Source organism: Aethalodelphis obliquidens, unplaced genomic scaffold (assembly GCF_003676395.1).
Source record: "Aethalodelphis obliquidens isolate GAN/ISIS:26980383/991018 unplaced genomic scaffold, ASM367639v1 scaffold10, whole genome shotgun sequence".
Classification (NCBI taxonomy): domain Eukaryota; kingdom Metazoa; phylum Chordata; class Mammalia; order Artiodactyla; family Delphinidae; genus Aethalodelphis; species Aethalodelphis obliquidens.
Genome location: NW_020837954.1, coordinates 18,394,723 through 18,406,129, shown reverse-complemented (window position 1 = coordinate 18,406,129; position 11,407 = coordinate 18,394,723). Strand labels below are relative to the sequence as shown.

Genomic DNA, 11,407 nt, shown 5'->3' with positions numbered 1-11,407 from the left:
AGGGAGTGGTGTCAAGCAACTTTGCTATTGCCTGATACTTTTAGATAATTATGTCAATATGGAAGGGAGGACACCAAGAGCCCTGGGAGGAGGTGTATGTATGGCTGTGTGGGGCAGAGTTGTCTTAAAAGATATTAAGACATAATGATATTGGAACAAGTGGATTCTGTCTTTTTCATTAACTACCTGTGTGCAGTTTACCAAGTTACTCTGACTTTCTGAGCATTATTTCTAAAATCCAAGATTGAATAATTAAATGATATCTCAAGTTTCTTATTACTTTGAAAATTCTGTTATTTTAAAATTCTCAGTTTTCACTTGTTCATGTTTTCTGGCAGAGAAATCTGATTCTTTAGTTATAAAGTAAGTCATGGAGATGTAATGCATAGCACGTTGACTATAGTTAATAATGCTGCATTGTATGTATAAAACTTGCTAAGAGTAGATCTTAAAAATTCTCATCATAAAAAAGAATTGTAACTCTGTGTGGTGATGAATGTTAACAAGACTTATTGTGGTGATTATTTTGCAATATATACAAACATTAAATCATTATGTTGCACGCCTGAAACTAATATAATGTTATATACCAATTACATCTCAATTAAAATAAAAGACGTCTTTTTTCTTTAAATATAACAACTAGGTAGAACATCTTTGTTCTGTAAATTTAAATGCTCTATTTAAATACTATTTTAATTCATAATTCTTGACTTTTCTCTCATTATATTTTTTTACATCTTTCCTTTTATTGAAAAAAATTTTAGAAAATGGCAGTTAAAGGGCACACACAAATCAACAGAGATATATTAGTGGACAACCTAGGCAAGATAAAACTAAAAAATGCCATTAGCTTCTTTAATTGGTTAAAAGCACAAAATGTAACAGGCAGAAAATTTCTTTTAAATTAAAAAGCTGTGTTTTTTTCCCCCAATTCTCCTCAAGTCAGATATATACACACCCACAAAAATAGTGTGTGAAGGAAAGCTGACATACACAAGAAGTTGTAACCTGAATTAAGGGAAACAGCCATTGAAGCAGGAATTAACACAAAAAAGTCAGCAACAGGTTAACAGTTTTCAAAACTGAGTCCTCAAATACTGCATGACACAAAGCTATACCATATAAAGTACTGCTAGGTATGAAGGAAGGAGTCTGTACCACTTTTAGCAAAAATGCTTTTCCAGAGAAGCAAATCAAAACAACACAATCAGCAAACTAAAGAAGCTATAGCTAGATATTAGAGCTACAACTACTCATATCTGACCTAGAAAGTCCTATTTATCCAGAATAGACCAAATTTTCAGGACAAATTAGGGACTTTTTTTTTTTTTTTAACATTTCTTACTTTATCCATTTTAAGTTCTGTTTCTTTCTCCCATACCTCTTAATTCATCATGATTCAGCAGAAAGATGGCTGGTTATAGAATTGGCTATTTTTTTTCTCTGTGGTGAGACTGACATTGAGCCTGGATATTTCAGGCTTGTACACATCCATAACAGTGTTCTGCTGTGGTCAAAATCTTAACAATGAACTTGGTGAGCTCGGCTTCCCATTGCTGCTTTGTTCTTCCACTGATGAAGGTCAGCTTTAGAGTGTATTTGTCACCGAACCTTTTGAGAATGTACCAAATATCATCAGGATACATCCCTGTAGAATCTTTCCTGGGGCCACAAGAAAGATGCTTTTCTCCTTATATGAGGTATAAATGGTCAGGATCTGCATCATCACAAAATAGGATATGATGCACAAAGCCAGAACAGGCTTGGACTCTGAGTCCAAATCAAAGCCACTGTGGCAAAGAAACAAGAAATGGTACAGATGGTGAGGCGAACATCAGTTAGACCAAAATTCTCCACATACTTGTACATTTTGGCAGAATCATTTAAAGAATTTTTCACAGCTGACACATCCCATTTGTCAGTTTTTACAGGCTTATCATCAATCTTCCACTTGTCCAACAAGCCACTATGGCTACTGCCTGTCCCATAGCTGGGGCTGTTATCAAATCCCAGTCCGTGTGCCTGACACACAGTGAGGCCCAACAAACCAAAACATTGGAGTTTGAAGGGGAGAAAGGTTTATTGCAGGGCCAAGCAAGGAGAATAGGGTGGCTCGTGCTCTAAAGACCTAATCTCCCTAATAGTTTTTGGGGAAGAGATTTTATAGACAAAATTTGGGGGGAGGTCTGCAGAGTGTGTGGCCTTCCTGATTGGTTGGTGGTGAGGTAACACGGTGGTGTTCCAGGAATCTCAGTCATCAGCCTTCTAGTTCCAACCAGTCTGGGGTCCACAGGCTGTGCTCAGCCTAAAGTTACCATCCTCCACCTGCGTGGGGGCCTTAGTTCCTGTAGAAGAACTTAGAGACATGTACCAAATTGTTATGCACATCCCCTGAGGAGGATCCAGAATGAGGCCCCACCCTGCACTATTGTTTCTTTCTGCATTGCCTTACTCCCCTAATTAGTAACTGTTTGAAACTGCCCTTTGGAGCTCAGAGAAGGTCTAGGAGGCTGAAACGTTTTCCCTAAAAACAGGAAGTTGGTGGGGGTGGGGGTGGGGGGACTTCCCTGACCGTCCAGTGGTTAAGATTCCGTGTTCCCAATGCTGGGGGCCCAGGTTCGATCCCTGGTTGGGGAACTAAGATCCCACATGTTGTACTGCACAGCCAAAAAAAAAGGAAAAGAAATGGGGGACACAGAAAGGCTTTTGTACTTGGGAGGGGCCAACAGTGTCCTGCTCAGTTTCAATTCCCAGTTTTATTTGATATTTCTCAATCTTGAGGAGAACAAGAAAAGGAATAACATTTTGGATAGAAAAGTTAATCATAAACTCAGCAGAGGAACTCAGTTTTAGTGGGACTTGTGTTCAGGACCACTGTCAGCCCCACTACTATCTCTGCCACCATCTTGTCTCTTTCTCATTATTTCTTTCAGTTGATTCTTCGACTACATTTTATACAACTGAACCTGCACAACCACACAGGCACACAAATACATTCTCATGGTAGAAAATTTTTTGAGCTGCATTTTTAAATAACAACTGAAAAGAATGTAAATATATATGTATCTATTTAAACTACTCAGAATTTTGAAAATAAATTAGTTTAAATAAGTATTTCAGTAGACAAGAAGATGTTGCTATTTAAAATATATTCAACCATTAATAGACTGAGTAAAAGGAAGGCTAAAATTTTGATTCAGGATGAAATTTTTGTCTAAATGAGTTAAGTATGAATGGTATTCCTAAATTGTGAATATAGTAATTAATTCATTTTTCTTCTTTGGAATCTCGTGTCAGTTCAATTTACAAAGCTATACTCAATTTATTTACAAATATTTGTATTATCCCACTGTTCTATCAAATTCAGTTACTATCCAACCAAGTAGTAAAACTACCTGTTGTCTTTTTTTATTGCTTTTAGTGTCCTTGAAACAACATTAATTTTCTCCTGAAAAATAAAATTTGTAATTTCTATATAGATGGATCCTACTAACACTGGATGATGTGAAGGATGACACTTTTAGTCCATATTTGTGAATCAGATAATACTATACCAATTAGATAAATTCTGACAAATTTCATTTGATACTATGACATAGAAGTTCAGTTTATGTTGGCTGGTTATACATGAGTGCATATATGACTATATATGAGTGTATATATGATTATATATGTGTATATGTTTGTATATGCATATTTACACACCCATATATATATATATGCACACACACAAGGTGATCATACCTATAATTTTAGAAGTATAATTTGTAAAGTCATAGATGTTTGAGGGTTGTTCTAACAAGCAGATAATATTCAAACATATTCTTATAATTTTGAAAATTAATGTATACAAATTATTGCATATCAGAATTTCCTTGACAGACTGCTATAATACCAAATGGATATATAGGACAGCTGTTGCTATAGCAACAGGATAGGCTTTGGGAACCAAATACAGGATAATTTTTTTTAAATGATCATACCCATTCACCTCAATCCACATACATGATAATTTTTTTCTTCTGTATATACATTACTGGCTATACATTATTATCAATGATTTAAAAAATTAGGTTTGTTTGTACTTCTCTGATATATTTATATATAAGTACATTCTAAAAACTTTAAAAAAATTGAGACTTTGGTTTTCTGCTGATTATTTGCTCTTATTTATGTTATGGTTTGATTTTCATGAATAACAGTTATATAGACATATGATAGATATAGAGATTTATATTTTTGTAATTTTGTATGCAGGTTAATTCTTATCATTGAGAGAATAGAACTATATATCTCAATTTCAGATGTATATATGTAGATAGATATAAATATAGATATAGATATGTTCTAAACATTAACATAATTGACATTTGGGACCAAGTAAATTGGTCCCCTTTATTAGGGGAGGCTGTCCTGTACACCCTAGGATGTCTAACTGCATCCCTGGTCTCTATCCGGTAAATGCCAGTAGCATTAGTGGATGCTATTAGTGGATCCCCCACCACTCCCAATTTCAAGAAGCAATGAACGTATATAATTCAAGCAATGTATACCAAAGATGTCTCCAGATATTGCCAAATGTTCCCTTGGAGACAAATTGGCCCCTGTTGTGAAAAGCTGGTCTAATGTTTTAAAAATATTCCATACCAGCCAAATATATATTAAAGATTATCAGCAATAGATTAAATATTTAAGCATTTGAACTATTTGAAAAATCCACATACATCTTTGATGAATTTTCATGGACTCTTCCAGTCATTCAAATCTTAGGTCTTTAAAATATTTTAAAATATTAGATACATAAGCAAATATTCTTTCCTATAAACAAGTCTTTTAATAATATGTAGTAAGAAAAACACATAATATATAAGTTAGGAACTTTAAATCATCTACGATTTTATATTATTTACAAGCTAATTAATTAACTTGCCTTGGTTTTATGTATGCTGGTAGATGACATGAGATTCCTTAATCTAAGATGGGCAGTTTATTGCTAAAGCAATAGCAGTAGCCAGAGAATCAGTTTTATTTGTGTTAGATTTCTGAGTTCCACTTCCTACAGGGAGACCCAAAGAGTCAGAGGATAACTGCACAGGTTGGGTAGATTGTATTGTAGGAAAGGAATGCTGAGTTTAGAGAATTCAAATCTCTTCAAATGGGGAATTAGTGTGCCTGCCCTTTGATCTAGAGGGTGACAATATCTCTATTTTCAATCCTGTTTGCTACAAAAATGTCCTTTAAAAAAGAAATCTGGAAGAAAAGGCAGTCAGTTCTTTGCTTACAAATGTACAAAACATATAAGAGACCCAGGAAGAATTGTTTCCCAACAGGTACTGCATATAGACAGATTACATGAAACATAAACTTGAATTTAATTATTGCTAAATAAATGCTGAAACAATTTGAAATCAAATTTGACTGACGTACTGATTTTATCATCGGGACCAAGATATATAAAACCTATATAAAATAAATAAATACAGGCCCCAAATTTTAAAACACAAGTAATTGTGCTTTTAATTACCTGCCTTTTTTCCACTTCTAGAAAAAGAATATCCTGTGGTATTTACAGAATCAGACTTGGAAGCTAGCCTGTCTGGATTCAGATTCTGGGTTAGCTACTTAACAGTGATATGACATTAGAAGAGTTTTCTTTCTTTAGCTATTCATTGTTCAACTTCAGTTTTTTCTGTAAAAGAGAGAAGATACTAGTACTCATAGCACCAGCTGTTGCTAAAATTATAAGTGGTTATTCACGTAATGTATATAGTGTAGAACAAAATAAATAATAAATGCTACTTACTGTTATTTCTTCTTTATTGTATGAGTGAATTCAGTATGCAAGTCACTGAAGCAAACATTGAAAATGCCAAGATATATAAGACACAATCCTTGTTCCTAGGAAGATGATGGTTATTGGATGAGAGAAACAGTCACCAAAAGTTATTTTTATCTTTTTACATATGGTAAAGATATATAGAAAGTACTGTATTTTTATTAAGAAGATTCACAACTTTCTATGCTATATAGGTAAAGAGAAATATAAGTATAATTTATATATTTTTAAGAAAAGATTCAATGGATATTTTAATTTAGCCTGAAAAAACAAGTATTTCATATTTCACAAAAACACAAAAACCATATTTTTTACTGTGGTGTTTTGGAGATTGAATAGAAATTACAATGAGATAATGTCATTGCTTTATTTTTTTAAACCATTTAACTTAGACTTACCATTAGAATACTCATTCTAAAACTTTACTATGCTGTATATCATTGCTTTATTCTAGCAATTTAGTGAAATAAGAGCAGATGATTCTAACATTTATTTTATTACTGTCTCCTCAGTACAATTTTAAAGGTTTTTTCCTTTTTTATCTGATTTCTTGGAAAATAAATTTATATCTAATTGGGCCTTATATTTAAGTTTTTGTTCTTCTGAATATCTTTGTGCTCTTTCTGGGTTTAGTTGCAGGCTGTCTCTCTATATATTTTTTTAAATCTCTAACTTGTCTTTAGCACTAATATTGCAAAAAAATACAATGAGCTTAATGTTTTCTGATATCACTTCACCGTTTTTTTTTTTTTTTTGACAATTTGGCATACCCTGTTTCTTTTATCTGAATTATCCTCCACCTTCATGATTCAGTTCACACAACAACTCAGCAAAAATTCTCCTTGATTATCTTAATGCAAACCTAGCCCATATGAACTTCTATAATAATCTTCCATCTTTCATTCATTCATTTTTTTTCATTTAACCAATATTTGTTACACATCAACTATGTGCCAAACACTCTACAATGTACCTAAAAGGGAGATTAAATAAGACACCAACCCATCCTCTCCATGAGCTTGAGATTTAGAAGTGAACATCGGTATTTCAACTCATTAGTTTCTTTTCGTTTAATGACTTAAAGTAGATTGTTAGCCATGTGCAAAGGAGCACACAAAGGTGATGAATAAGCTTGTACTTGAAAATAATAAGATATAGCTAATAGATAAAACAAGAAATAAATTCAAGACAGAGGAAGCAGAAGGGGGAAAAAGAGAGTAGTTTAAGAACAGGGTGTGTTTTATTGAAATCATAAGTTGGGTGTGTTTGGAAAACAGGTTATGTGATAGGTGAGAAATTGGCATGGTTCTCTGGGTATTAGTTTAGGATGGGTCCAGTTACTGGAGAACTGACATTGCATGCTATTATTGTGTTAACCTTTATTATTTGGGCACTTATACGTAAGATGTGACAAAATCACATTGATTTTGAAGACATTTGACTCTGACAGTAATATAGAAACTATCTATGGGGAAATCTGAGTTACTTAGAACAAGAACAGTTCTGTTTGTCTGATACTACTCTGACTAATGAAAAAAAACAAGGACTATTCCCTTCAAAATATGTTTTCTCAATTTCTCTTTAGGATTGTGTTTTGTACCCCCTTCCTTTTATTTTTTACTTCTTTATATAACAGACACAATGGAGATACTTGAGGTACTTAAGAAGAACAACTCCATCTGAGCAAGGGGGAGAATGGAAGGTGATGAAGTCAGGGGGTTAATGTGGAATTAATAATATATATTGTGTAATTATATGCAATATGTATTACAACACACACACACATGCGATTACAGAACTAGATCAAATATGTTTGCAATATCAAAAAATAGAAATAGACTATCTCACTTATTAAAATGTTTGTTTTACATGTTATATATGATATATAATTTTATAATATTGCATATATTTACTTTATAGTCTCTGCTTTTGGTATGCAATATTTTTTGGTCTAGTAACTACTTTTATATTAATGTCTTATAAATACACATACTTCCTTGTTGTATAAGGTATTGTATATTGGCTTAACAGACATTAATAGATTTACATAGAAATATCTTCTACCTTATTTTTTTTCTAAATATCTGATTTAAAATTTTTTTCATTCCAAGTTAATATCTGTAAGGCAGCCAATTCTACTATTTATTTATTCTAGCAATTATTTGTTTTTCCTAGTTTTATTTTTATCTATTGGAGACTGTAATATTTGCATCCCTTGCCATCACTCATTCCTAGATTCTTAAAAACATTAACTGCTCACTTCCAGAACACATAATAAATCGTCTTCAAATTTTTCTTATTTATATATATTTTATTCTAAGAAAGGATGTATAAGATTAGTATTCCCTGAGTTTTTGCATTTTTATTGTCTGTTTGTTTCATTTATTCTTTTTTTTTTTTTTTTTTTTGCGGTATGCGGGCCTCTCACTGTTGTGGCCTCTCACGTTGCGGAGCATAGGCTCCGGACGCGCAGGCTCAGCGGCCATGGCTCACGGGCCCAGCCACTCCATGGCATGTGGGATCTTCCCAGACCGGGGCACGAACCCATGTCCGCTGCATCGGCAGGCGGACTCTCAACCACTGCACCACCAGGGAAGCCCCGGTTTCATTTATTCTTGAAAGACACTACTGCTTGATAGAAAAACCAGCTATCCTAAAAATGTTACACCATTCTGTTTTGGAATAAAATGTTGCTTTAAAGAACTGATTTTTTTTCCCGTATAAATCACTTGATACGGACATCTAAAATTAATTTTTCTTCAAAATTTTTCTGTGTTTTAAAATCAACTTTTGTACTGTTACTTGGTTAATTTTCACCTTTTGTTACTATATATATATATATGTGAATGGGTAATAATTCTTACTGATTTTTCATGCTTAAATGAGTTGTGTTTTCCGAGGTTATCTGGAGGTACTTAAAGTGATAAAACAGATTAGCTTTCCCAGTCTAATAACTAATGTACAGATTCCTCCCTTTGTATTTTTACCATGAGGTATTGAAAAAATGTCTCTTTGTGAAGTCACTTCTCTATCCCTCACAGATAAATCAATTCAAAGGTACTTTCTTTGTACCATTTTTATCTTCCAGAGCTCTACAAACCTTTCTTTTAAATGGGTCTCTTGTTTCTGAAGAATGTATTTTGCTGCTATACTACATTCTGAATTTATCATCGTCTGAACCTCTCTTCCTTCATATTACTTCTGTATATCTGGGAGGCCCAGCATTTGTGCCCACCACTTCTGCTGCCTGCAGTTTGTGATAAATTTCTATCAGTTGGAAAGGAGGTAGTTTTATCTGCACTTTTCAACAGCTTGAAGCTGGTATGGATTTTGAATCTTGTCAGTTTTCTCAGATTTGTTCACCTGGTAGCTACTCAGCCAAGTACCTCTCTTTTGGGGTATAAATTTTATTGGCCATACCTTCATTCTGAGACTTGTTAGATCTTTCAGTATCGTACTTTCCCTCTATCACTTCTACAGAGAAGTTGCTGATCCTGGTCACATACGCCTATGTTCAAGAGTTGATGCGGTTCCTTCTTACCTAGTGTTGTTGAAGATGCCATATATGGATTTTTTTTTTTCCTTTTACTCTACAGTCCAGTCTGTCTGTTGACTATAGTAAAAAACAATGATGTTTGTACTATATTTTTGTCAATGGGAATCTTCAGTGGTATTTTATTTATTTATTTATTTATTTTTTGCGGTACGCAGGCCTCTCACTCTTGTGGCCTCTCCCGTTGCAGAGCACAGGCTCCGGACAAGCAGGCTCAGCAGCCATGGCTCACGGGCCCAGCCGCTTCGCGGCATGTGGGACCTTCCCAGACCGGGGCACGAACCCGCGTCCCCTGCATCGGCAGGCAGACTCTCAACCACTGCGCCACCAGGCCCTTCAGTGGTATTAAAAGGCATGAAATTGGATGATGCAGCCTAGAAAGTAAACACAGGGAAGAGGTCCCCAAGAAACTGTTACCTATACGAATTGGAAAGTGGAAAGGACAGAGTAGAAGACAGCAGTGTAGGAAATCAAAGAGTTGGCATTTTGGAAACCAAAATTTAAAATGTTTCAACGAGGGTATGCTGCTGATAGGTGAAGTAAGATAAAAACGAATACAAGATGGGATTGGTTTTATGTTAAAATAGTAAAACACCTCTGTAAAAATTTTAAAATCTGGTGTCACTCAGGTCAATATTGCAGATGCTCAACTCAAGGGTACCCTAATTTTTTTAAGGATTGGTTACCAATATTTGTCTTAAATATTATAAATGCAAATGATATTTGTGGATTTTCCAATTCATAAGTATTTCTAGACTCCACACTGGAATGAATCATATCCAATAAGTTAGCACAAGGAACAGAATTATGTTTTCATCTTGAATTTTTTGTTGTATTGTGCCAGTTACTGATTTATCGCCTTTCAGCTCCAAATTCACCCTGTCAGATTGCTCTGTGAAAATGGTACTTGACATTTTAAATACTTTTTTTTCCATTCCAGGTGGCAGGAAGCTCTGTCAGTAGAAGGGGCTGAAGAGACATTCCAGGAAGAAGGGTTTTTTCTTCCTAGCACAGGTCTGCTCACTCATAGCAAGCGACTCCTACAAGCACTTTCCCCTCTTCACTGCCCTTTCCTGTGGGACACGGGAGAGCAGCACTAAGCAGCCAGAAGCTTCTCCCAGCGCGTAGGCCTTCACCAGGCTCTCTGGTAGCAGTCTCTCAGCTCCTTCGGTGCTTGTAAATTCTCCAGTTCCCAGCTCCTGCAGTGCACAGCTGTGAGCACTCAGCTGCGGGCACCCTCCCCCACCACTTTTCCGGACCATCAGGCAGTTTTATAGCAGAGTCCTTCGGACCCTTGCGTCACATCCGGCTTCCCCAGTGCCCTGCTTCTGCACTGCATGACAGCCAGCAGCACCCAACAGGGAACAGCTTTCTCTGGCACCCCAGAGGGTAGATTTCTGGCAGGTTCCACCACAAGTGGAACAACACAGGTACTTCTCTGCCATTCAGTGAGTCACAGGGGTGCTTTCTCCAAGACCTGCATGTTGGTCTAGGGGAAGCAGGAGTCTTCCATGGGCATTCTGTCACAGCCCTAGGGTTAGTGACTGCTTTTTCTATAATTAGAGTTCTCTTTCTTAATAGTGAATCCCTCCTTACTCTAATACTCTAATAATTAATAATTCTTGATATTAAACTTCCCTGTTCAAATTATTGTGTTATTTCTCTCTCCTGATTGAACATTAACTAAGTATGTATGCAGGACAATGCAAAATTCAGAGTCCACGATTCCATTTATTGATCTTATACCATAAGTTTAAATTTGACTCTCTCAATATTTTAGCATCATTATGGCTGTAAACCTAATAATCATCACCATATTTTGTATTGCATATATAACATGAACCTTGCACTGTTTTAATACATTCATATGGTTATCAAGTCAATTAATCTTTACAAAAAACATATAAGAAAGATAATATTGTTTTCCTTTCTTTAACAGATGGATTAACTGATAGTAGGTACGTTAAATAACTTTGTCCAAGATTATGTATCTCAGTTAAGTGACAAAGCTAAGA

The 11,407-nt window shown here is 35.0% G+C and overlaps 1 pseudogene; it reads right to left on the bottom strand.

The window, feature by feature from the left end:
• Positions 1 to 1,402: 1,402 nt before the first annotated feature.
• Positions 1,403 to 10,654, bottom strand: LOC113622973 (signal peptidase complex subunit 2 pseudogene; annotated as a pseudogene).
• Between the last annotated feature and the right edge of the window lie 753 nt (positions 10,655 to 11,407).